The sequence below is a fragment of the Chelonia mydas genome, chromosome 6 (genome assembly GCF_015237465.2).
Source record: "Chelonia mydas isolate rCheMyd1 chromosome 6, rCheMyd1.pri.v2, whole genome shotgun sequence".
NCBI lineage: Eukaryota > Metazoa > Chordata > Testudines > Cheloniidae > Chelonia > Chelonia mydas.
Window position 1 is genome coordinate 10,378,995 of NC_051246.2, and position 27,282 is coordinate 10,406,276.

At 54.7% G+C, this 27,282-nt stretch overlaps 1 pseudogene; it reads right to left on the minus strand.

The window, feature by feature from the left end:
• Positions 1-706: 706 nt before the first annotated feature.
• LOC119566365 lies at positions 707-25,542 on the minus strand (annotated as a pseudogene).
• Between the last annotated feature and the right edge of the window lie 1,740 nt (positions 25,543-27,282).

The following is a 27,282-nucleotide window of genomic DNA, read 5'->3' on the forward strand; positions in this document are numbered from 1 at the left end:
GGTCCGCCTGAACCAGCATCATTACAATCGCGTCTAGTCTAGATGCGATAAATCGATCCCTGAGCGCTCTCCCGTCGACTCCGGTACTCCACCGCCAAGAGAGGCACAAGCGGAGTCGATGGGGGAGTGGCAGCAGTTGACTCAGGCCGTGAAGACACCGCGGTAAGTCGATCTAAGTACGCCGACTTCAGCTACGCTATTTTCATAGCTGAAGTTGCATATCTTAGATGATCCCCCCCAGCGTAGACCTAGTCTAAGTCCATAGCCTCAAATCCAACTCTAAGAATTCTCAAGCAGCATTATTCTTACTTTGCTTATCTGCAAATTTTGATTATTAGCCATAGAAATATTTTGCCAGCATTTGTGTGCGTGTGGTGAATACAACATTTCCCGATAAAAATCCAGTCCTTCCAAGCATAGTTATAAAGCTTTAACTTTTTGAATCTCAACCTCTACTGCCATTAATAATTGTCTGACCTCCACATATGGCCCGGCCCCCCCGCACATACATAAATTCCCACAACTGGGATAATTTGAATAATAAAATAGAAAAAAAAAAGATGCTTAATACCCATAATTTTCCACATCAAAATTTAAAATCGATGGAAGTTTAAAAAAAGGCCGAAAAGAAATTTCAACATTTTCCATCAAAATTATAAAAAGACAAAGAGAATTGCCAGCCTAATTTCAGTAACGATTGGCTCTAGTGGCACTAGGACGCATTTTCTTGGTGGGAGGGTGTCCAGTGATCAACATAAGCGGGCGGGGTGAATCTGGAGCAGCCCAGAGGGAGGCCAAGCTGGGGGCGTTGGCGCATGGGGGGCTATTGTTTGGGGACATCGGAAGCAGGGGGGTTGCCAGCGGAGGCGCTCTGGGTCGGGCCAGGCCCCTCGCCCTCCACAGCGTCCTCCATCATCTGCTTGTACTGGCGCTTGAAGAAGCCAAGCTGGAAGGAGACAAAGAGGGGAGATGGTGAGAGGCAGAAAGAGACAGGCTCATGGTGGAGGAGCAGGAGGGATGGGCTGTGGGAACCTACGAAGGAAAAAATCCTTGTACCTCCGCCACCAGCTGGGAGAGCCACAGGCCCTCCCCCAGGCTGATGAGCAGTAGGGGAGGGGTTAGAGCCCTGCCCCACTCACCTTGTAGAGGGCTGCTGTGTTGAGAGCCAGCAGGACCAGACCCCCCATGCTGCTGCCCACGGTGATGGGCAGGTAGTTTATAGACCACGAAGCGCTCCACCACCATCTGCACCTGGGGGAGAGGAGCTGTGAGATGGGGACCCAGGAGTCCTGACACTATCACACCAGACCCCCACTTCCCCCCAGAGCAGGGACAGGACCTAGGAGTCCTGGCTCCCAGCTTTAACCACTACCCGATGCTCTCTCTATCCCAGGCACAGTCACTCTGGTACCTGGCGCTGGATGAATCCCTCCTTCTGGGTGTATTTCTTCTCCTCGTATTCAATCCAGGCCTCGCTCACCAGATTCACTTTCTGCTGCTGAGTCTGGAACAGAGAATTCACCGTCCTGACTGGAAATGACACAAACCAGGCCAGAGCATCATCCCAGGGGGACCCAGAGCAATTTACAGGCCGTTCACACAGGCATCCCCTGCCCGGCACTGAGATGCAGCCACCTCTGGGGAGGGGCTCAGGGGCTGTTCACACGGGAGGATCTCTTGCTGGGGCCAGGAGGCAGTGGCAGCTCTAGTACCTGGAGACCCACTGGAAGCTGAGGTTCCCTTGATCATGAACTCCAGCGGCTGCTGCAATTCCAGGGAGGCGATTCGGCACCGGATCTTCTTACAGGTGGCCACGGAGCAGTCCCTGGGGGCGGAAGGATATCGCCGGGTGAGGTAGGGGGCGTGCAGGGGTTCTGCCTGGGCATGAGGGTCTCAGTCTGTCTATAGCAGGGGTCCCTCCCCAGCCTAGCCCCCAACTCACTGTCTGTATTAGTGCAAGGGAAGGGGCTGCTGGGACCCGCACTGGCCTGCAATCACCAGCAGGGGGCGCTCACTCATCTGCTTCACAAGGTCCTTTGAACTGGTCGTTTCCCACCTCACTGGTGCACTGAGCCAGCTGGGGCTGGGAGGGAGAGAGACACGGTGTTAATGGGGGCGGGAAGGGGACACAGGGTCTTTCCCCTCTATGGGGTGCGGCTACAATCTGGCCCCAGGGCAGGGGACTGGCTGGCTCCAGTGGGGAGGGGGAACATGTGGCCTTTCCCCCCCAGCCAGCCTGTCCCAGCAGGGGGCGCTGTAGGGCCGAGCAGATGTCACTGGGCCCATCTAACACACACAAGGGCAGGGAGAGGCAGGGTACCTTGGAGGCGACGACCTCAGAGGCGTCCCACACCCGGACCCCGCTCAGCTCCACGGGGAACTGGAATGTGACCGAGATGGGGACACTTCGCTGCCGCAGGTTCTTGACCTGAAAGAAACAGACTCGTCATAGGGCGCTGCAGGAAGAGAACCCGGGAGCTCTGATCCCCAGCCCCCCGCTCTGACCCTCAGACCCCACTCCCCTGCCAGAGCTGGGGATAGAACCCAGGAGTCCTGGCTCCCTGTCCACCCTTCCCTCTCCCTCCCCCTCCTAGCTCTAACCCACTAGATCCCGTTCAACCACTTCCACTCCCTCCCTCTTGCCCCATCTCCCCCCTCACATTCTGTGCCGCCAGCCTCACCTCGTACCACTGTGTCACTGGCACACTTGTCCCTGCCTCCTTGGAGGAGAAGTTGACGTACTTGGTCGACTCCTCAAGGGCTGGGGGAGGAAAAGGACGGAAGGAAGGAGAGAGACGGGAGTGTGATGGATGGGGCTGGAGAGTGGCGGTGGGTGGGGGCGCTGTGCTGCAGGGAGCGGGGAGGGGGGCCAGCAGGGGGCGCTCTCCCCTCTGTCTCCGCACTGACCTACCTGGTGAGGATGACGAAGATGCCGTACTTGACCGGCAGCTCCGCCCGGTGAATCATGCGCTTCGTGATGGGGGCCGCCATTGTCACTAGGGGGAGGGGAGGGCAAAGGGGAGAGACGTGAGGAGAAAACAGGCAGATAACTGGGCAGGGAGGCTGCATCACAAGCCACTGCCCTCTCCTGCTAACCTGCACGGCCCCCTCCCACTGCCCCCACCCCGCCCCCTGGCCCTGCACGGCCCCCTCACCTGCTGGCCTTGACCGTGATCTGCAGCCTGTTCCCCAGGTCAGCCTCAGAGGAGACGTCGAAGGTGGCCACGAAGATGGCCTGGAAAACACAGGGGTTGAGAGCTTCTGGGCCCAGGGCCTGGGGAACTACCAGAGACTGCGGGGCGGTGGGGGGCAGGGGAGGCACAGGGGACCAGGGGGACTGTTGTATGAACTTAGATGGAGGCAAAGGTGTTAACATGACCCTGTCCCTGTCCACAGAGAGCGCTAATCTGGTTTGGGATCCAGAGACCTCAACCCAGTCTGTGCCATGGCAACACACCATTAACTATCCTTTTTAGGACCCCAAAGGGGGGAGGGAACAGCCCCTCCCCTTCTCTCCCCCAGTGAGGCCTGATTTTCCAGCCTCCCAAAGTGTGGCCCTTGGTTTGCAGCCCTGGCAGGGCCTGAGCCCCGGAGTGACCTCAGGACTCTGTCTGCAATGACTCGCCAGGCTCCCCGGGGCGCTTTCCCCAGCACATCGCTTGTCACGGGCTGGGCTGACCCCAGGGAACTGCCCCTCTCTGCTCCCAGCTGGGCTCACACCAGGGTTGCCAACTTTCTAATTGCACAAAACTGAACACCCTTCCCCCTCCCCTTCCCCATTCCTTTTCTGAGGCCCCACCCCTACTCACTCCAGCCCCCCTCCCTCAGTTGCTCGCCGTTCCCCACCCTCACTCACTTTCCCTGGGCTGGGGCAGGGAATTGGAGTGTGGGAGGGGGTAAAGGCTCCAGCTGGGGATGCGGGGTCTGGAGTGGGGTCAGAAATGAGGAGTTCAGGGTGTGGGAGAGGGCTCGGGGCTGGGGCAGGGTGTTGGGGTGCGGAAGGAAGTTCGAGGTATGGGCTCTTGGAGGGAGCTTGGGTGCTGAAGGGGTCTCAGGGCTGGGGCAGGAGGATGGAGTGCGGGGTCTGGGAGGGAGTTAGGGTGTGGGAGGGGATTCTGACCTGGAGTAGGGAGCTGGGCTGCAGGAGGGGGTTCGGGGTATGGGCTCTGGCCGGGTGGCGCTAACCTCAGGCAGCTCCCAGTTACCAGTGCAGTGGGATTAAGGTGGGCTCCCTGCCTGCCCTGGCTCCACGCTGCTCCCGAAAGGTCCGGGGCCACTAGGCAGCGGCGCGGGCAGGCAGCTCTGTGCAGTGCACACTACCAACGCCCGCAGGCGCCGCCCCCACAGCTCCCATTCGCTGTTCGTTCCCGGGTCACTAGGCAGAGGCGCGGGCCGGGGGGTGGGGGGGCAGCGCACAGAGCTTCCCTGATCTCCCCTGCCTCAGGGGCTTCAGAGACATGCCGGTCACTTCCAGGAGCCCCGTGCAGCCAGGGCAGGCAGGGAGCCTGGCTTCACCTCGCTGCTCCGCAACCGTACTTTTAACAGCCCGGTCAGCCGGTGCTTATCGGCGCTGCCAGGGTCCCTTGTCAACCGGTCATTCCAGTCAAAAACTGGATGCCTGGCAACCCTAGCTCACACCTGGGCAGTTTCACATGCCAGGGCTGAGGCCAGGGCCCGACCCTACCTCAGCTCCACTCTGGAAGATGGGGTAGTTGATGTGGCAGGTGCTGTTCCTCTGAGTCTGTTCCTCGGAGCCCACGGCGAGCTGCACTTAACGGCCATGGCCCCTCCTGTTAGACTGACCATGAGAGACCAGCCAGTGAGAGACGTAGACCACAGCACCCCTGACAAGCCCCCTGCACACTCCCTGCAACTCAGCACCCCTGCCGAGCCCCCCCCCGGCCCGCTCCCTGCAGCTTGGTGCCCCCCGCCGGGCCCCCCATCACCGCATCTCAGCTCCCCTATCGAGCCCCCGACCTGCTCCCTGTAGCACAGCGGCCCCTGCTGAGCTCTCTGTCCACTCCCTGCAGCACGGCTCCCCACTGCAGAGCCTGCCCCTCATGCCTGGTGTTCGTTGGGGTACCTGGAGCAGCAGGACCCGGCGGTAGGACAGCGCGGCCGGGTAGAAGAACCGCACCGTGGTGCTGTAGGAATTCTCCCCGTGATTCTGGATGGAGACGGTGGTGTTGAGTTCGGGGGTGACGCCCACCACCAGGGTGCTCAAGCTAAGGGGGGAGAAAGGGGTGAGCTTCCTCAGGGCAGTGTCCTGGATGCTCTGTGAACTTCTTCTAGCAGTGTCCACCCGGGGACCCCAGCGCTGTGAGCTTTCAGCGTGCATCTTCCCCACAGCAGTGCACCCTGTGACACTACGCCCCAGATTCTTCATAGAGCTACTGTTGTGATATGAATATGGCATAACTAATTGTATTTTATGCAAGATGGGTCACGTGCGGTATCATTGGAAAGGTGATGATTCACTGAATGTGATTGTCCTATTTGTTTGGGGATGGGGCTCAAACAGGGAAACAAAGGATTCCTGCCACATGTAAATCCTATATAAGGCAGGGAAGTGAGTTTATCAGGGCTGGTTCTTCACCAAATCCCTGCCCAAGATGACTGCTGAAAATACCTAAGATTGATCTGGGGAAGAAAGGACTGGACCCAGGCTAGAAGGTGTCTGGCCTGTGAAAGGAATAACTGGGCTTCGAAGCTGCAAGCAAGAGCAGTTTGTCTACAAGAAACTCTGCAACCTGCTTAAAACAACATTTAGGGTGAGAAATTACTAATCGTAGCCAGTTTCTTTAGTGTATTAACCTTAGTTTGCATGTTTGTTTTATTTGCTCAGTAATCTGCTCTGATCTGTTTTCTATCCCTTATAATCACTTAAAATCTATCCTTTGTAGTTATTAAACGTGTGTTTGTTTTCTCTAAACCAGTTTGTGCAAGTCATAACTGGGGGCAAAAAGCTATGCATATCTTTCTCCACATTGAGGGAGGGGGTGATTTTCATGAGCTTACGCTGTACAGTTTTCTGTGTGGCGCAAGACAATACAATTTTGGGTTTACACTCTTGTGTGTACTTGAGTGCCGAACATTCCCGAGCTGATTCTTCCCATGCAGAGCAGATTTCAGCATCTGTGTCTTTCTGCAGCTGGGTGTGTCCCTACCTGGGTGTGTGCTGGAGGAGGCTTGAGGGCCTGGCTCAGCAGAACAGTGTAAGGGAGCCCAGGCTTGTGGAACCAGCGGGCTCAGTGCTATCCCCAGTACATCAGGGGGCACCCCGGAGTGGGAGGGGGCAACCCTTCACACCCCCCATCCATCAGCACTGGAAATCTAACAAGATCTCCAGCTGGATGTGGAAGATCCGAAGCGTGATCAAGCCAAATGTGTCTCACCATGGTAGGTGTTTTTGGAGGGAGGATTCAGTGATTTACCCAGAGAAATTGAAGGAGATTTCTAACTGGTCATCGCAGCGGTCATCTGTGCCACAGTCCTTCTGAAACGGGAGCTGGTTGGAGACCCAGGAGAGCAGGATCAGAGTGGGTGGGGAGGGGTCTGCAGCACCACCTGCCGGAGTGACACTGCGGGGACCCAGGGACCCTCCTGTTACCCCAGCACCTCCCAGCCCCCTGCACTGGGGGACAGAGAAACCCATCATCAGCCCCCCCCACCCCGCCCTTCCTCCTCACCCTCTGCCCAGCGGCAGTTTCACACTTCTAGGAGTGCCGCGACTGGAGGACTGGCCGGCTCAGGGGGATGGGGAACAGGACATGGGATCTTTCCCCTTAGGGGGCCCTTGCCAAAATAAATATTGACAATTGTCTCATAAAAATCATTTTTTTTTTATCCAAAATATTTGGTTTTTGGACAGAAATTTTGGGAGCTTTGAGGAGAAGTTGGAATGTTCCCATGGAGGGGAGATGCCAAGGCAAACTCAGCATCCATCTGTCACCCTCGAGTGGCTGCGCTGTGTAAAGGGGATTAGGAGGCTGCTGCTGCCTCTGAATTTTCCAGACTCTTGCATTCAAACCCCGCGGTCACTGGTTCAATCCCTGCAGCAGACCCACCGCGGGGCCTGGCTCTGGCAGCTTACCAAGCCTGCAGACACCGTCGCGGAGTCCTCGCTCAGGATGGGTTTGAGGTTGCTAGCGGTAGAGATGGGCTCCCCCGTCAGGGTGTAGTTGAGACGCAGGGTTATGGGGGTCAGGGTGTCCTCTGGGCAGAGCTGGGGAGACAGAGAGACATGTCGGACCCCTGAAGGGAAAGGAGGGCTGGGGGCTGGGTGGGACCAGGAGAGAGGTTTGTTCTCTGGGTGATTTGGGAGCAAGGGGCAGCGTGGGAGAGGCAGACACAGTGGGAAGGGAAGGGGTTAGGACCCCCCACACTCACAGGAAGAGTTATCCGATATATCTCACATCTCGTCTCAATGCCGAGCCGCAGTTCCCTGCTCATGACGGGGCCGGTGGAGTTGAAGGCGGCTCGGATCTTCGTCCGCCCGGGGTTCCAGAGCCAGGCTGTACTGGATGGTGCTGGAGATCCTGTCACCTATGGGGAAGGGGAAACGAGGGACAGAGAAATTGAGAGCAGGAACTTCAAGGGGAAATGGGACACAGGGCTTTGCCCTTCTAGGGGGTGCTGGTTCCGATCCATCCCCAGGACAGGGGACTGGCTCACTAAGAGGGGAGGGGAATGGGGGGGTGGGGGTTTGGTCTGACCTAGGCTGTCCCTGGTGCTCTTAGTAACAGTGAAGCAGACCTCTGCCCTGCTGGCCTCCGTGTTGAGCTGCTCCTGCCCCTGGCAGTGGAAGGCTGAGGTTGGGACCATGTGGGGCTGGAAGCTGATGGAGACCCCGACTCTGAGCACCGGCCGGGACCTGCCATGGGAGGAACAGAACCGTCACCCAACTGCTCTCTGCAATGGGGGCCAGGCCCCCTCCCTCCCCTGAGCCTTCCACCCAGCCTGGATGTGCTCACAGCACCCCAGGGAGATGGGTTATGGACATGCAGCTCTGCTAGAGGAGATGCTGGGGGGCAGAGAAGGGAGCAGCAGAGCTGTCACTGTGCCATTCTCCACCTGGGGGCAGCAGTCACAGACACTCACACTCAGCATACTAAGGCCTTGTCTACACTGTAGAGATTTTTTCTACAAAAGGCAGCATTTGTCCACAAAACACTGGAGGTTTACACACGACAATGTAACTTATGGTTACAAAACTCTCCTGTTTTGCTGACAACGTAAACCCACCTCGACGAGAGGCTTCGAGCTTTTTGAGGCAAAGTTTTGTCGACAAAGTGCCAGTGTAAAGACTGCGCTTGGTCATGTTGCTGTGATTGGCCCCCAGGAGGTGTCCCACAATGCCCTTCCTGAGAGGGTGACCAGGTGTCCAATTTTCAAAAGGCTGTCCTTTGCTCTGAATACTGTAGTGGTGGAGAAAGAAATGGATAGAATGTAGTGGATAGAAATGTGCAAGGACCAGCTTTCCCTGTGCAGCTTAGCAGTGCAGCAGAAGAGGGGTGTTGATGCACACCTAGATTTCATGGGAATCCTCCAGAGAGATCTCTAGGAAACTACCCTGGAGGTTCTTGCCAATCCTCTGCCAAGGTTCCTTGGCAAAGCTGCTTTGTTTCCTTCCCCATTGTAGGAAATTTTCCCGCACCACTTGGCAATCACTTGTGCAGGGACCAAAGAGGCACCCAGGTGAGCAGCATAGGGACCTGGTCTGAACCTGGATGCAGGCAGTAGATGTGACCTTGCTTACCCTCAGGAATGAGATATCAGCTTCACTGACACCCGCCTGTGGAAAATGGTGGCAGAATTACAATATTGTCCCCAGTCCCCTTCACTGATCCTCTGAAAGCATCATCAACACCCTTTGGCCCATTTTGAATGTTCCACCCCCCACCTAAGCCATACTCACCATGTTTACGGTGTTTGTTGAGATGTGTGCTTGCCAAGGGACATTGAGAAAGTGATTGGTATGTTACAAGAGGTGTATTTTACTGTAATGATTCGATGCTGTGCATGAACTAACTATCATGCTTCTGTGCATTGTTTCTTGTGCATCTGCAGATGTGCCATTCAGGGGACCCCACTACACACCGGAGGAGCACCTACTCCAGATAAGGAAGCAACCAAGGTGGAGCAAGGAGGACGTGTTCAGAGAGGTGCTCCAATCCTCTGAGTCAGAAAAAAAAGAACGCATGGTGCTGAGAGAAATGGAAAGATGGGACAGAAAGGGGTGTGAAGAGTGCACTCTAAGGCCCATGGGAGGATGATAAAAGTGACAGAGGAGCCCTGGGGCTGGGGCTAGTGGGGGCTGGCCTGCAGCCAGGGATTCCAGGCAGCTGGAGCCGGTGCTTGCATCACCCGCCCGGCGCTCAGGGCTTGTGTGTGTGCGTGGGGGGGGGGGGGGCCTCTGGGCTCTGGCAGGGAAGGGTGGGGCGGGAGGGGTAGAGCCCTGAGTAGAACGGGTGGGCTAGGCCAGGGGATAGCAACCCCAAGCGCCCGGTTCACCGACCGCCCATGCCTACACATAGTGATTGTTGCTGCTAGTAATATTTACATGCATTCTAATCATTTGCTTACGAGAAATCCCAGTCAGGAATCAACGCAAGTGCTAGGTCAAATAAAATAATTGAGTTTAATGAAGCATGGCAGATTGCTGTATAGAAATACACATTACTGGTTCGCAATCTCAAAATCTTGCCTCAGTCAGCAGTCAGCTATGACCATTGAATTCTTTTTCTCACTTAGATCTAACCTGCCATAAAGGCATCGCTAGCGCGCTCTTAACCTGCCAAAGCACATTCCAGGAGAATTCTGCACCTACTCAGCCTATTGTTGAAGCGCTCCTTGCTGCGGTCCAGGTTTTCCCGACTAAGGCTTCATGAGCCATGGTGTAAGGGGTAGGCTGAGTCTCCCAGGAACACTGTGGGCATTTCAAAATCCCCCATTGGAATCTTCTGATGTGGAAAGAAAGTCCTTGCTTACTCCTTTCTGTACAGACCAGAGTTCTTTAAGATACGTGCGTCTTGCACCTTCCTGGACCACCCTGTGCTGATGTCAGTGAAATGCCTGCAGTGATCAACAAGCGCCTGCCATACCTCAGAGAAGTACCCCTTCCTATTGACATACAGATTGGGTGCTCACGATGTACTGCCTGACCAGCTCCGGTGTGTTCCAAGCAGTGACCACAACAGTAGAGAGCATTGTGGGGTCCATCCTTTCACACAGAGATGGCGGGCGCACAGTAAACAGGGGGTGTTAAAAATGCCGCTAAAATTGGTCGGAAGCCCATGGAATGCTGGGACAGAAAACAATGCATCATGGGACGTTGAGCTAGCACCCATGAGGCGCTGCGATCCACTCCGCCTTCCCACAATTCCTAGCTGCAGAATGTGGTGAGTCGCACCCTGGGATAGGTACCCACACAGTGCCCTGCTCTCACTGTCAGTGCCAGAGCACCAAGTGTGGATGTGCTCTGCCGACACAAGGAGCGTAGCGTGAACATGCAATAGCGATGAAATTATAGTGCTTCTTAATCGCGGACATAACTTCTACCAAAAAAACTCTGTAGCGTAGACAAGGCCTGAGACTGCCATGTGGAGCAGCGCAACGACACAGAGTAACTCACCTCAGCAGCAGGACCTGCCCTTGTGCCCCCACCGCGATGTCTGGCAGTCCGTCCCTCGTCAGGTCTGTCCCACCACTGATGGCCTGGCCAAAGTAGTGCAGCCTGCTGGGAAACTGTGACCCCTCGATGCGCTGTGGGGCAGAGAGAGCAGTAAGGGGTGGGAAAGGGGCGGCTGTTCTGTAAATGGGCAGTAGGAGGCAGCGGAGGGTGAGGGGTGGGAAAGGGGCGGCTGTTCTGTAAATGGGCACTAGGAGGCAGAGGAGGGTGAGGGATGGGAAAGCGGCAGCTACAGGCTAATAGGCACTAGGGGGCTGTGGGGCCCCATCATGTCTCTTCGGGGCTTTCTGGTGACCCCTTTTCTCACAGGCTGGGCTCACCTGTCTGTACTGGGGATTGAGGCCTCCCTTTTCCCCATGGAAGATGTACAAGGCCCCGCTATTGTCGCTCTCCATGGGGGCCCCGATGGCCACATCCGTCTGTCCGTCCCCGCTGATGTCCCCGATTTCGGACATGCTGGCCCCAAAGCGCCCAAACGCCTGCCCCATCTGCCCCTGCAGTGTCTTGGTGCAGATCAGTGTCATCCCCTGCAGGCCCCATCGAAGGAAACACAGGGGGAAAGGATCAGCACTGACTTCCAGCAAAGAGTACCCTTGCCCCTACGGACCATCTTTCCCTCTCTCTGCAGCAAAGCGCTCCTTAGCACCGCAGTGCGGCATCGGGGCCAGAACTGACTGGCAGGGAAAAGCTTCCCCGAATGATCCCCCCCATCCTACTTCCTGGAGCACCGCGCCTGCTACTGCCATGCTAATTGTCCCAGCATCACAACCCCATGGCAGTGTAGGCAAAGAAGAACCCCAGGCCATCCATCTTCCCCCTGGCTCCATCCTCTTTCTTACCGGCCAGTTAATCAGGCAGTTATAGACCCGTCCTCCATTCAGAGGTGTATGGTACATGGGGGCTCCGATTAGAACCAGGTCCGTGTTCCCATCTCCGTCGAGGTCCACAGCGCACAGTGTACCCCCAAAATATGAGCCAATCTGGAGAGGCAGATAAGTCACCCCTTTAATTTAGTCACCTCCTCCTTCTTCTCCCACTGGGACCCTTCTCACCCCCTGGGGATGAGGATTCAGTCCCAATACTCGTTCCATCCTCAGTCTCAACCTCTCGCTGCACAGCGGGTGGTGATGTCGCTGAACGTGTTCTTGCACAACTAGGCAGTTAGATCTTGGAGAGACGCTGAATGCTAGCTGTGGTGCAATTCTTTTTAGCGGCTGTGCTAGCACAAGTAAAGTTTATTCACTGACTGAGTCACCCTTATAAGTTCTTTTCAGCTGGAATGTATAGGCAGTTAGATCTTGGAGAAATTCAGTTCGTTGGCGTAGTGTGATGCTTTTCGAACATTGCTAATATCATGAATAATGTAATTTTCCTTGCCTGAGTCTCTCTAGACCAGATCCACAAAGGTACTTATGTGCTCAACCCCCAGACTTAGGTGCACTGTGATTCACAAAACCTCTGCATGGCTGCTGCTGACCCCTTTAGGTGCCTAACCTGACTTGGTGCCTATGTTTTTGCAGTAGGAACTCCTTATGTTGCTGCCTCAAGGGCAGGGGCATGTGCACTCCTGTCTTACTCTAAGCAGCCAGTTGCCCATTTCCCACCACATTCAAGCAGGATCCACAAACTGGGGGAAGACAAACGCTCCTCCACCTGTAGGGCACCATCTGGTACGTGTGGTCAGAGGAAAAGGACTTGAACAGGGGTCTGCTATTTCTTAAGTCAATGCCCTAACCCCTGAGCTGTGGGCTCCTTTGGTCTTGCCTGTTAAAGTTATTCCACTTTAATTGACTAATTAAATATCATTTGGGCTGCACAATGTGTACAAATCACAACCACCCTAAGGCCCAGTGGTCAGGGCACTCCCTGAGAGACAGCAGAGCCCTGGTTAAAGCCTTCTTCCTCATCAGGCAAAGCAGGGACTCAAACCAGGGGTTGTTCACGTCCTAGGTGAGAAATCTAACCACCATCTCTAAGGGAGGCCCTCCCTCTTCTCCTCCGGGTGGAAGATCGTGGTGGCTCTGAGCCTGCCTACTGGATGAGGCCCGACATTTGAGCTAGGTGGAAGAGCCCCTATCTTCCCCCCATTCATGGATCACTGGCAGGGGTAGGTGCCTCCCTGCAGCATCACAACGCCTAAGTCCCTTGGTATGTCTGGACCTCTGTCTGTATCGGTCTCATGAGCTCTATCTAGACTGTAAGTGAAGGTAACAGCAGTGGGATATTGGAGAGAGGCTGAATGACAGCTGCGGTGCAATTCCCTAAACCAGTCAAGTTTATCCCCTGCCTGAGGCTCTCTGACTGAATCGTTCCTGAAGGTGAATCCAAACACAAATATTACACGATGTCAAAATCTTACAGGCTTCCTCCAGCCCTCTCTTTCTCACACCCACACTCCATATTACCAGTAACACTCCCCATACCTGCTCTCCCAGCACCTCTGATCTGGGTGTCCATTCCCCACCCTTGGTATCTCGGAAGAACAGGACGACTTTGCCAGCGTGTTGATAGCGAGGGGCCCCGACCACGTAGCTGCTCTGCCCATTGGCTGTGATGACCTGAGACGAATAACCTCAAAGGAAGAGAGGGACGTGGGGAGGTGAGATGGGAAACAGCCCTACAACAGTGCTGCACAGAACTTTCCCAGAACTGAGATGCAGCCACCTCTGGGGCGGGGCGCGGGGGCTGTTTAAATAGGTAAGGGAAGCTCGGTGGGTTTGTTCTTACCAAGGTAAGCATCATTCATGTCTGTGGAGGTTCTGGATACGTTGATGAAGCTCGGCTCCCCGCCACTCCCATACAGGTATATCCCACCAGACCAGTCATAGGCTCCCACCGCTCCCAGCACAGGCCACGTCCTAAATGGACAGGCATGGCAAAGGGGACCGATTACAGGGAACAGACAGCACGGCATGTATTTACTAGACACGGCCCCCACCTGCAAGCACAGCGCCCCCTAGCATCGTGCTGGGACACTGGGGTCAGTGCTGATGGCCAGGGGGAGTGAGCACCCCCTACTGGGCCCCCACACCACTTGCTGCAGCATAGAGCCCCCTAGTGTCTGCCCAGAGTGGGAGGGGGGGTGCCCCCTGCACTGCTCCCACAGGACTCTGGGCTAGTAAAGGGTTGTCTCCCCTGCAACCACTAAGCCAACCAGCCCCTTCTTAGCTTGAAAGCGCCGTCAGGGCCCCAGCGCACATCAGTGTGTGACACACCCTGGGGCCAGGCGTCACTCACAGGGGACAGCAGGGAGCTGAATCCTTTCTGGGACATCTCCAGCTGGAAGGAGCTGCCGCTCTGAGACTGGGTGCCTGGGGACAGAAACAGACAGACAGACATGGGAGAGATCATCATAGACGGTAAAGGCCCCTTGTCCCATTCCCTGAGCCAGCCCATCTCCCCACCTCGAGGCTGGATTGGATCCAGCGCCCCCTAGAGAAAAGGCCCCGTATCCCATTCCTCAGCCCCTTGAGCCAGCCAGTCCCCTGCCCGGGGGCCCTGGATGAGAAAGGCATCGGGGCATTTAGGGAGGAAGATTAATGGATACATGTTGGATGGGGAAAGAGAGAATATTTGGGGCCTATTTGGGCTCTGGATTCCCAGGAGCTCCCCGTCCCATCTCAGCCTTGAAAACCCATTTCTAGAGCCCCAGGGCCAGTGCGGCCCCTCCTCTGGCTTTGGTACCTTCGATACCAAATATCTTCTCCTGCAGCTGGTTCTGGATGCCCTGGAGGGCATCGAAATTGTCCACCCGGAAGACGTGCTCCTTGGTGGGCTCAGAGGCGATCTCCTGGAGCTCCTGTTGGGCAGTATCACTGGAGAAGGCCTCACCAACCTTCACGGAGTAGAGGTACAGGAGAGACCAGGGCATGGGCATCAGTCACAGCCCAGAACCCTGGGCCAACACCCCCCCGCCCCAAGCCCTGCTGGGCCCTCTAGAGGCACGGCTCAGCCAGCGCCATGTGCCGCTCTGGTGAGTGGAGGGTAGCGGGCCGCTGGAGCCTGGAGTTATGGAGCCTGCCTCATTTCAGCACCGAGTTGTGTTGGTTGTACCAGCAGCAGGGCACAGGGGTCTCCTTGCCATGGGGATTGTCAGCGCTCTGAGGCCCAGCATGACTCAACCTCCAGGGTGTAGTGAGGGGTGAGTGCGGGAAATGTCTCCGGGGGACACCTCAGGGCAAGGGGTGAAGGGCCGGGACCACTGCGCTAGTCTGGGTGGGTTGTGTGCAGTCAGTTCAGAGGTGGAGTCAGGCACCTCCCGGTCGCTGGGCCCGACGTAAGCAGCAGACAAAGGTCGAACAAGATCCAATGGCTGGAAATGGAATTTACACCCATTCAGATTGGAAAGAAGGTGTCAGGTTTAACCGTGAGGGGAATTAACCCTTGGAGCAGCTCACCACGGGCCGTGGTAGATTCTCCATCCCTGGCAATTTTATCTCAAGACTGGCTGGTTTTCTAAGAGATCTGCTCTGGTTTCAGCAGGGATTATTTGGGACAGTTCTCTGCCTGTGCTCCATGGGAGCTCAGACTAGATGACTGCAAAAGTCACTTCTGGCCTGGGAATCTATGATTCTAAACCCGAGTTTATTGATGTAAGGCTTACGTTGACCTAACTCTGTAAGCGGCCTCGCTAAAATGTAGCTCCCACCCCTGTAACTCGTCCACCACACCGACTTCATAACTCCACTTCCGCAAGAGCCGGTGCACTGAGCTCAATGTAGTCAGGTCGGTGCAGTGTCTGCATAGACACCACATTGCTTATATCGCCTGGGGGCGCTGGCTGTCAGGGCCCCACCATGCCCCACACTGACAGTTAAGTCGGTACAAGCGCTCCTGGTGAGGACGCGCACCACCAACAGAAGGAGGATAATGTGGACATGAAAAAATGATTGAATTACTGAGGTGGCTGTGTGACAAGGTAACTTAAGTTGACTTAAGTTTGTCGCGTAGACTTGCCCTTTATCTTGCTGCTGATGCTCATTTCAATCTCTTTGGCTCAGCAGTTTCATGGAGATAAGTGTCAAGTGACTGACACCAGTTTGGGGAGGATCAGAGCCGTTGTTTGAGCCCCAGGTGTGTGCAGAAAAAAACTATTAGAACCGGGTGATTTTGCTGTTTAACTGGGGGGCTGTATGTCAGGAGCCCCTAGTTCAAGTGACCCCAAATCCTAACCTGTGTCCCCATGAGGAATTCCAAATTTCATGGCAATCTGAGTCAGCACGTGTATCGTAGGGCAGTCAGAAAACCCAACCTGTAACTAGACAGCTCTGCTCAACCTGAACAAGAGAGGAGCTCCAGCTCTCCTATAATGTCACACGTTGACCCAGTTACAACCCTGGGTCAGTTCTTCTCCCTTATCTAATGGGAACCTGGACAGGGCTCAGATCCCTCCTAGTTCTCCACACGGCCGCAGCTCACCCCGATGGCGTAGCGGATGATTCCAGCTCTCTCAGCTTCGGGGATGGCGTCTGAATAAGAAAGCGGGTCATTGTATTTCTTCCCATCTGTGATCACAATGAGAACCTTGGTGGCCTCATCCCGAGCGCCTCTCCCAGAGGTGAACAGCTTCTGCCTGGAAAAGGGGGGGTGGGGAACACCTGGGAGGGTTATTGATACGTAATAACACCTAGCGCTCGTCCACTGCTTTGGCATTGCAGATCTCAAAGTCCTTTACAAAGGGGGTCACTGTCATTACCCCATTTTACCAAAGGGGAAACTGAGGCACAGGGAGGGGACATTCCTTGCTTAAAGTCACACGGCAACAGAGGCTCAGAGCTTGCAATAGAACCCCGGAGTCCTTGCTCCCAGCATCCCCACCCCGCTCTAACCTACTAGTGCCCTCTCCCCTCCCAGAGTTGGAGACAGAGCCCAAGAGTCCTGATGCTCCCTGCTCTAACCACTTGTCCCCTCCCACAGCTGGGGATAGAACACAGGAGTCCTTACAGCCCATTCCCTGTGGAGTCAGCACGGGGAGGAGGGCAATACCTACACCACTTCCCGGATGGCAGTGGCTGTGTGCGTAGTTCCACGAAGCTGCTTAACCCCCTGGAGAAGGTGATCATGGTTGTGACTCCTCCTGTACTGTAAGAAGTCGAAGTGCTCTCTAAATTCGTGTGAGTACTGCATGAGGGCAAACTGCGGGAGGAGGCAGGGGAGAAGAGAGAAAAACAACCCCAGTGGTGGAAGGTCAGAAAAGCAGGAATCCGACTCAGTTAAGGGCTGGGGCAGTCAGTCAGGATGTAGCTGGTTCTGTGGGAATTTTTCCCTGGTTTAGGATGCAAAATCTATTGCTCCTCCCTGCACCACAGCACCCCCTAGTGCCGCACTGGGGTATTGGGGTCAGCACTGACTGCGAGGGGCAGGGTAAGTAGTCAGGGTTCAGCCTCTACCCGTTACCTGCGTGTCGGTGCTGCGGAAACACTTCATGATCTCAGAGAGAAACGTCTTCATCTTTTTAAAATCCTCACGTGCGATGCTGCCAGAGCCATCAATGAGGAGCGCTATGTCTGTGACATATTTGGGACACTCTGATGGGGAGAGGAAAGAAATACATCTGACTCCTGACTCAACTCCACAAACATGGAGTAGAAAGAGCTAGACCAGACCAATGGGTCCATCTAACCTGGTATCCTGCCCCCACCCTGCAACCCCAGATAAGACCAATGGGCCCCTCTGTCGCAATATCATCCCATCCCTGCCATGGAGGGGTCATGAGAGTAGAGCATGACATGCACTGGGATGGAAAAAATACACCCCTCCCCCTCCCAGAGCTGGGACAGAACTCAGGAGTCCTGATTTCCAGCTCCCACTGACATCCTCAATCAAACCAATGGGCCCACCTAGCCTGCTATCCCAACCCATATCGGACCCATGGGCCCATCTAGACGCATCTCCTCTCCAACTTCCCATGGCCCGTTGTGACATTATTGACATAATCTGGGACCGTATAGATCATCGTTGCAACCAAGGTCCTGTAGTGGCACCAAATCTTATATAAAGGGGGTCAAATGAGGTGTCTAAGGCAAGGTTATGGTTTGCTGGTTATGATTATGCTGTCTATATGTGTGTATCATTTTTGTAGTTGAAGTTATGAATTTTGGCTCTGTACTGTCTGTGTTTCAAACTTATGCTATGCTTCTGGGTGACACCCCAGACAAGTTGGTGTCAGCTCTGCTTAGCCTGCTTGATGGCCCATTAAGGACCATCAGCGATACAACTGACCCATTGAGAGAAGGCAGACACACCTTGTGACTCAGCAAGGTGTGCAGGGACATGCCTATGGACAGAACTCTGAGGTTTTTCCAGGCCATGTGATGGACAGCTTCTCTTTGGGACAAAGGAAGAAAGACCACATGGCAAGAGAATATAAAAAGCTGCTGCAGCTCCTCCATCTTGTCTTCAATCCTGCTTCTTACCTCTGGAGGGACTTGGCTACACTGAAGCTTTGAACCAAGGACTGAATGACCCATCCCAGCTGGGGATGTTCTCCAGAGACTTGATTTGAACCTGCAGTTTATTCCATCACTGCTGCAAGCCTGAACCAAGAACTTTGCCATTACTGTATGTAATCGATTCCATTTAACCAATTCTAGCTCTCATCTATATCTTTTCCCTTTTATGAATAAACCTTTAGATTTTAGATTCTAAAGGATTGGCAACAGCGTGATTTGTGAGTAAGATCTGATTTGTATCTTGACCTGGGTCTGGGGCTTGGTCCTTTGGGATAGAGAGAACCTCTTTTCTTTTACTGGGGTATTGGTTTTCATAACCATTCGTCCCCATAACGCGGGGCACTGGTGGTGATACTGGGAAACTGGGGTGTCTAAGGGAATTGCTGGTGTGACTTGTGGTGAGCCAGTGGGGTGAGACCAAAGTTTTCTCTGTCTGGCTGGTTTGGTTTGCCTTGGTGTGCATAGAAACCCCAGTCTTGGGCTGTAACTGCCCTGCTTGAAGCAATTTCTCCTGAATTGGCACTCTCAGTTGGGTCCCGCCAGAACCAGCATCGTTACACCCGTGTACCCACCCGTGACCCCAGAGCACAGGTCACCCCCCCACACCCCTGCATCACCCCTCACCTGGCTGAGTGTCTGGGATGCGCTGGAGCTGCTGGAGGCTCTGGTTCAGAAGGAAGCAGTAGCCGTTGACGTACATGTTCTCCCCGCAAGCCCGGTGCACCGTGGGGCCGCACACCTGGGGCACAAAAGGCACGGGATCAGTAGGTGCCCCTCTGAACAGAGCGCTGAGGGTGTGGGAGAGAGCCTGGGGCCAGCTCTCTCCCATGGATATGCAGGGAAAGGCCCTGCCAGGACAGGGGACCCCCTTGGGGCAGACAGGACCCCAGTCCCAGCACCGAGCTCCCAGAGAGGAGACAGGGGAATCACATGGTGGCATCACCCAGTTCCCACGCTCCCTGCTATGGCAGCACCCAGTCACTGTTGCCATATCAGTGTCACCCAGTTGCCATGCTCCCTGCTATATTCATGCACAGTCACTGTAACCATGGCGACAACCCAGTTACAATGCTTCCTTCTATGTCAGCTTCCTGCTTCCTTCCAGTCACTGTCACCATGGCAACATCAGCCAGTTGCCTCCATCCCTCACAACATCATCTCACCGTCACTGTTGCCAAAGCATGGATACCTGGCTACCACCATTTCCCACTGCATCCTTGTGCCCCCCTTCCAGTTACAGGAGTTACCAACAGCCCTTGCAGTTATTGTATAATCATGGTAACATCTCCCAATTGTTACCTCTGCACCATTGGTCCAGTCATGCTGACACAGCCCAGTTACTACCATCCATGAGTAGTGCGGTTTGCGGGGGTGGGGGGAGCTGGCCCCGGGAATGACAAGGGAGCAAATATCGGACCCCACTCCTATTTCCCCTCGGTTTGGTACCTACCAGGAACTCCGAGCCTCGGGCAGCCAGAGACAAACCAAGGGACATGTTCATGGCATCGGGGGGCCCTGACAGGAGAGAGAAGCAAACCAGGGTGAGCAGATAAACTCCATTCCTCTCCCAGAGCGGAGGATAGAACCGAGGATTCCTGTCTCCCAGCTCCCCCCGCTCTAACCACTAGACCCCACCCCACTCCCCCCCACAGCTGAGGACAGAGCCTAGGAGTCCTGACTCCTACCCCAATTCTATTGCTGCACCCCACAGCACAGGGTGCCCCTACTCTGGATGGGGATCTCCTGGCAGCGTCTGGAGCCCAGATCACACTTGTAAACTTTGCCGGTGTCATTCATGTCTCCCATCTGCAGCGGGGCCCCGACAATCAGCCTGCAGGGAGAGAACAGAGGGGGGCTAGAAGGATGGGTCCCACGAGGGGCAGCCCAGCCAGACGAGCCCCTCAGCGTTGGGCACAAGTCATGTGGGGCCCTGAGCCCACGTTCAGCCCTTACCTCCCAGTGCTGGCACTCCCGAACTGCACCACGCTCTGCCCAAACCCCGCTGCTGGCTCCTGGAAGGTGATGGGTCCTTCCACATCCACACTGAATTCACGGCTTGGTGCCAGCACTGCAGGGGTTAAACAGTCACCAGTTAGAGCTTCCCCTATAGAGAACGGGCCAGTGGTTGGGGCTGAGGGGCCGGCTCCTTCTGGCTACGGGACTGAATTCCATACACACACACACCCCGCTTTAACTCAACAAATCCCACTCCCCTCCCAAAGCCAGGGATAGAACCCAGGTGTCCTGACTCCCAGCTCCTCACCACCTGCTCCCTAGTCCTCAAGGGCCATATTATGCAAATCATTCCCTGCATTTATTTGCATAGTGCCAGACACTCCCACTTAAAAATAAATATCATGAGTGGAGCTAGTGCTGGTGAACGGAGCCCTAGATTTGTCTCCATCAGCTTCCCTGACGCTGATCCATAGCGGGTGCACTTCCTGTCGGGGCACCAGGGTCAGAGCAGAGACTTCATAGACTGATAGATTCCAAGGCCGGAAGGGACCATTGTGATCGTCTAGTCTGACCTCCCGGATAACACAGGCCAGAGAACTTCCCTGCATTAATTCCTGATTGAACTACGGCAGGTCTTTCAGAAAAACATCCAATCATGATTTTAAATGTCCAGTGATGGAGAATCCACCACAACTTATGGCAAACTGTTCCAAGGGTGAATTACGCTTCCTGTTAAAAATGTCGGCTTTGTTTGCAGTCACAGGCCACGTCTGCACTACCACTTACGGCGGCAAAACTTATGTTACTCAGGGGTATGAAACAACCACACCTCTGAGCGACATAAGTTTCGCTGGCATAAGTGGCAGTGTGCAGAACCCTGTGGCGGCAGGAGAGCTTCTCCCACCGACAGAGCTACCACCACTCACTGAGGTTGTTTAATTACGTCGACCGGAGAGCTCTTTCCTGTCGGCATAGAGTAGCTACACGAGTGATCTTACATCGGTGCAGCTGTATCGGCACAGCTGGGCCGCTGTACAATCGCTAGGGTAGGCATGGCCGTTGTTTGCCTATCATCAGCTTTCGGCCACTGGATCGTGTTACCCTTTATCTGCTAGTTTGAAGAGACCAATCTTAAATATTTGTTCTTCTCATAAGTACTCATAGACTCGGGTCAAGCCACCCCTTAACCTTCCCTTAACTAGATTGATCTCCTTGAGCCTATCACTATGAGGCAGGGTTTCCAATCCTTTCATTAGTCTCATGGCACTTCTCTGACCCCTCTCCAATTTATCAACATCCTTCATGAACTGTGGTCACCAGAACTGGACTCACTAGTCCAGAAGGGGGTCGCACCAGGGCCAAATACAGAGGTAAAATGCAATAGAACCTCAGAGTTATGAACACCCAGGGAATGGAGGTTGTTCCTAACTCTGAAATGTTCGTAACTTGAACAAAACATTACAGTTCTTTCAAAAGTTTACAACTGAACATTGACTTAACACAGCTTTGAAACTTTACTATGCAGAAGAAAAATGCAGCTTCCCCTTTATATTTTTAGTAGTTTACATTTAACACAGCACCATACTGTATTTGCTTTGGGGGCGGGCTCTGCTGCTGCCTGGGTGCATACTTCTGGTTCAAATGAAGTGTGGGATTGGCTGGTCAGTTCCTCACTCTGGTGTTCATAACTCTGAGGTTCTCTTCCTGCTCGAGATTCCCCAGTTCATGCATACACGGATCGCAATAGCCCTTTTGGCCACAGCATCACACTGGTAAAATTTGTGTTGTGGGAGCCGAAGCTGAGACCCACTAAACTCATGTCACACAAGAAACAGGCAGTGGATGGCAACACTGAATCCCTAATGCATTTGGGTAGCTAACTAACTCCCCGCCATCCTCTGTGGGACTGGCTGGGGGAAGTGGGTGAGTGGGGAAACCCCTTTCCAACTGGCTGATCTTCCCCACATCCCCCGCCTCCTGATAGCCAATCAGGGCTGCTGCAGGAGGCAAGCAGGGGTGAGAGGAATTGTGGGAGAGAAGTAGGGAGTGTAAGAATCTCTCCGGTTGGCTCTTCTCTCCTCTCCCCTGGCCCTTCTGCCCTCTCCATCCCTGCAAGTCCAGACCTGGGAAGGAGAGTCCCCTTGGAGCTGCCCCCTCCAGGGTGGGAGACTATAAAGACTGTCCAGATTTGCAGGAGGAGCAGATGTGGGGCAAGGTGGGGTGCAGAATTGTGGGGCTGGGGGGTGAGGTTGAGAAATTGTGGGGCTGGTTGGACTAAAGGGGTGCTGAGAGGGCGGGAGCAGGCTCCCCCAGTCTTCCCTTCATCCCTTTTTAGGACACATCTCCCAATGTGCCTCAAAGTCCCCAGTACCAGCCTCAAATCTCTCATTCTCATTCTCAGCCAACACAACGTGTGACCTCCCCCCAGGCACTGAGAGGTCCCAGCTTCACAGTCAGAGGAGATATGACCTTGAATGAGGAAGAAGCTGTGGTCGCTTTACAGCAGGACCATGCCAACCACATCCATTTCCTGCCCACCAACCCCAGCCCACATCTTACCAAGCACACGTGCCCCATGGAGAGTGAGAGTCACACCTCCCCCCATCCCTTCCCAGAGAGACCTAACAAGAGGCCACATCTCAGTGCTGGGTGAGGGAATCCTTGTACAAACAGCCCCCAGGCCCCACCCCATAGGTGGCTGCATCTCAGCGCCAGGCAAATAACTTCAGGGATTCCATGCCTGCAAAATACGGATTTCATGTGCATTATAACATGTTTTTGGTGTATTATTTTTGAATAAAACCACCTCCAGAGAATGAGAATTATAATCCAGTGTCAAAACAGAGCCCTCACCTGCATATGCAAATAGATCCACACCAACTTCAGATCATGCCCTTCACTGTTCATTGCTTACCAACATAGCCTCTTTTACTCTGTTTAGGTTGGCACTGGGGGCCTGTTTCACACATTTTAACAATTTCGCTAGCTCATTGCTTATTTGTGGCCAGTACAGTCTCTCTCTGGCTCTGCATTGATATTTCTCCAGTTCCAAGCGTCCTTCATGTCCTCTTGTGAGCATGTCAGCTTGTAACGTCTCCGGCGCCACTATTCTATTTCCTCTAAACAATATGCCATCACTAACAGACAGTTCTGCTTTGAACTGAAAATGTGGAGTTGATTGGGAATGTCCTGCCCACCCGACGGTAAGAGTGTTAATTACCCTATGTAAAGTCTCATCATTAGCTGTACCCTTAGCAAGTTCATTCCAAAACCTTTCTGAGACTGAGCACCAGACCCCACTCCCCTCTTAAAGCTGGGGATACAACCCAGGAGTCCTGACAACCAGCCCCTCCCCACCACTTCATTCAAGTTTCCTTTGTGTCTAGCCCTGGATGGCCATTTTATGCAAATCGTCCATGCATTCATTTGCATAGCAGCAGAAACTTCCATGTGAAGAAGAAATCTAAGGAGTGTGTTTAGCACTGGTGAATGAAGCCCTTGATTTATCTCTTGCTGACCCGGATTCACGGGGGGAGGGGGACTTTCTGTAGGGTCGCAGGGGCAGATCAACCTTCACAGAATTACAGAACAGAAAGCCAGAAGGAACCGCTGTGTTCATCTACCCTGACTTCCTGTGTAACACGAGCCAGAGAGCTTCTCTGAATTAATCCCTGTTTGAACTAGACTGGAACATTTAGAAAAAGATCCAATCTTGATGTAAAATTGCCAGTGATGGGGAATCCACCACGACCCCTGGTAAATTGTTCCAGTGGTTAATTCCTCTCAGTGTTAGAAATGTTACATCTCATTTCCAGTCTGAAGTTGTCTAGCTTCAGCTTCCAGCCATGGATCATGTTAGACCCTCCTCTGCTAGATTGAAGAGCCCATCATCAAATATTTGTTCCCCACGCAGGTACTTATAGACTGAGATCATCACCCCTTGGCCTTTGCTTTGTTAATCTAAATAGCGATAGACTCAAGGAGCTCAATCCATCAGGCAGGTTTCCTAATGCTTTGATCATTCTCATGGCTGTTCTCTGAGCCCTCCCCAATTTATCAACATCCTTCTTCAACTGTGGGCACCAGAACTGGCAGAACAGGATTCCAGCAGCACTCTCATCGCGAGCAAATACAGAGGTAAAATAACCTCTCTGCTCCTACTCGAGTTTCCCCTTCTTCTGCCTCCAAGGATTGGCCGCAGCATCGCAGTGGGAGCTCCTCGGCCCAGGCAGTTCTCGGTCTCTCGGCCAAGTCTGTCAGCTAATGCAGGGTGGCCTAGTAAGCTTGTGCCATGGGAGCCCGAGCTGAGACCCACCAAACTCATGTCACACAAGATACACCAAACAGCCCATCAGTGGCAACAGTGAATCCCTAACACACAGCGTGGCCATCCCTCTGCAAGAATCCCCTGGGAGCTGCCCCCTCCAGGCCTGGGAGGTAGTAAAGACCCCCCAGAGCTGTAGGAGGAGCAGATATGGGGCAAAGCAGGGTGCAGAATTGTGGAGCTGGGTGGGTGGGGCCTGGGGACAAAGGAGCTGAGGGTGGGGGAAGAGCTGAGGTGGCCTCCCCCATTCTTCCCTTCACCCCTTTTCAGACCCCATCTCCCAGTCTGTCCCCCCTGCCCAGCCCATTCCCCTCACTCTCAGCCACCCCAAAGTCAGCCCCCCTCCATTCCCTGATGGGTCCAGCCCTCACAGACAAGAGAGATGTGACATTGAAGCAGAAGGAAGCGGCTATGGTTTTACAGCAGGACTGCGCAATTGCGAACACTGCATCCACTTCGCACCCGCCGGACCCTCGCCCCACATCCTACCGAGCACACACGCCCCACAGAGAAGGGGAGTCGCACCTGTGACCCACTCCCATCCCAGAGAGTCTGGGGGAACAGAACACAGAGGGAACTGCACCCAGGAATGCTGGTTATTGATGCCCCCCACCCCTCCTCTAAGCCACTAGAGCCCCATTCCCCGCCCAAATTTGGGGAGAGAACCTAGGACTCCTGATGCACAGGTCCCCCGCTGTAACCCACCAGACCCCACTCCCTCCCACCCGCCCAGAGCCAGCCAGGGATAGGACCCAGGAGTCCCGACCGTCCAGCTGCTCCCATCCCCCTGCCAGAGGGGTACTCGCTGGGCACCCATGTGGAGGAGCCCAGCATTTCCCAGTCCCTCTGGCTGGCACTTACCTGCGCACAGGTAGAGGAGCAGAGGCAGGGGGTCCATCCTGTGCTGGGTGAGGGGTGTGTGTGGAGCGGGGAGTGAGAGGTTCAAGGGCGCTGCCTGGAGAGGAGGCAGCAGAGTGCAGAGGAAAGAGAAGTGACACGTGAAAAGAGAAAAACACTGATGGGGGGGGGACTCAGGGGTGTTATAGGGAGGGAGCAGAATGGAGAAAAGAAAAAGTCAACTACACTGAGACACCCAATTAGTCAGACACACACGCAGCTACATGGAGACAGATGAAAAAACAAATAAAAACGATCAACCACACACACCCTGAACTCCCCCATACCCTCCCCCACCCCTGAGAGTGGTCAACTAGTTACACGCGGTGTAGCTAATTTAGTCATTTTCCACCCCCACCCACTGCCCTTTGTAAATTCAACACCCCTCACACATCCCTGCACTGAGACAACCACACACACTTTTCTTACACCTGACAAATGCTGCCCTCCCAGCCGTTCCCACAGCAGCGAACCCCTCTGGGCCTGTGCCTCCCCTTTGGCTGTGTGAGCCGCTCGGCGTGAGAAGGGCAGAGGGCTCCCACCTGATCTGCACCGGTGGGGAGCTGGTACCTCAGCCCCGTGGCTGCTGCACCCTGTGGTGGCTCACAGGAGCGAAGCAGGGCTCTGCTAGGCTAGGGCCATGATGGAGGAAACTCAGGGAGTGGGATGGGTTTACACTGGTGTCGGATTCACTTCTAAGTTGCGTTGCTGGATGATGGCTAAACAGCCCCTGTACTCACCCGGGAGGTGGCTGCATCTCAGCGCCAGACAAGGAATCCCTGTATAAACAGCCCTTGTGCCCCACCCCAGAGGCAGCTGCATCTCAGCACCGGTCTAGTGATCCTGTATAAACAGCCCCCGGGCACCACTCCAGAGGCTGCTGATGCCCATTCACTCTGTGCTCCAGAGGAAAGCAGACAGGGGAGTCAGCGAGGCTTCTAATTTCTCCAATTATTACCTGCAGGGCCGGCCTTGTGGTTGGGTGACCGCCCAGGGTGCCGTGGTTGGGGAGGGTGGGTGCCATCCGAATGCCACAAGATGGCAGGCCTGGGCTGCCAGAGAGGAGATGAGTGTGGGCGAGCCCAGGGCTGAAGCCCCTGGACACACGGGCAGGGCGTGGGTGGAGCTGCCAGACTGGCAGGAAGTCACGGGCAACAGAGCTGGCCCCTGCGGAGGAAGCGGGCTGGCCCGTGACCCCCTTTCCTGCAGGGACGGGTGATGCCGCACAACCGCTCTCCTCCAGCTAGATGATCGGGGCAAATGGCCGGGGGAACCCCCAGGCTCAGAAACTCCTCCGTGTGCAGCCTGGCTCGGATCTGGGGCCAGAAGCTGGCCCTCGCACCCTGCGCTCCACACTGCTGTTCTCCAACTGCGCTCAAGTACGAGTTCGTCCAGGGTGCCATTTTGCCTGAAGCCAGCCCTGCTTATTTGGAACCCAGCCCCACAGGCCATTTGGCCCCCCAGCCTGTGACATGTGATCCAGGACCAGCTGCAGCAAAAGGGAAAGTGGAAAAACCACACCCAGAGCCAGGACCCTGTTCCCCATTCAAAAAACACACAACGGGACCTTCATGCATTTCCTAGTGCCCCTAAACCCGCACAACAACAACCAACAACAACAAGACGCTTTCTAGGCTGAGCATGTGTACAGGGATCCCGCCCCTGGAGCTTGTTCAGCTGCCTTTGGGGTGGGACCCAGTATTGGGGGAAATCCTCCAAAGCAGAAAATGTGCAGGGAAAACATCTAGCTCAAGCACTATTCAAATCCATCTTTTCCTGCACACGGAGCTGTCTACATTGTCTCAGAGCATTTGTCAAAGACACAATCCAAACCCTGGGCGCATGGTGTTTGAAGAGCAGGACACAGATCCTGCAGGCCTGAATGGGAAAGGGTCACTGTCCTATGGGCATTTTGGGGTCCATCCTAGAGCAACAGAGAATTCTCTTCCTGCACCAGAATCCTA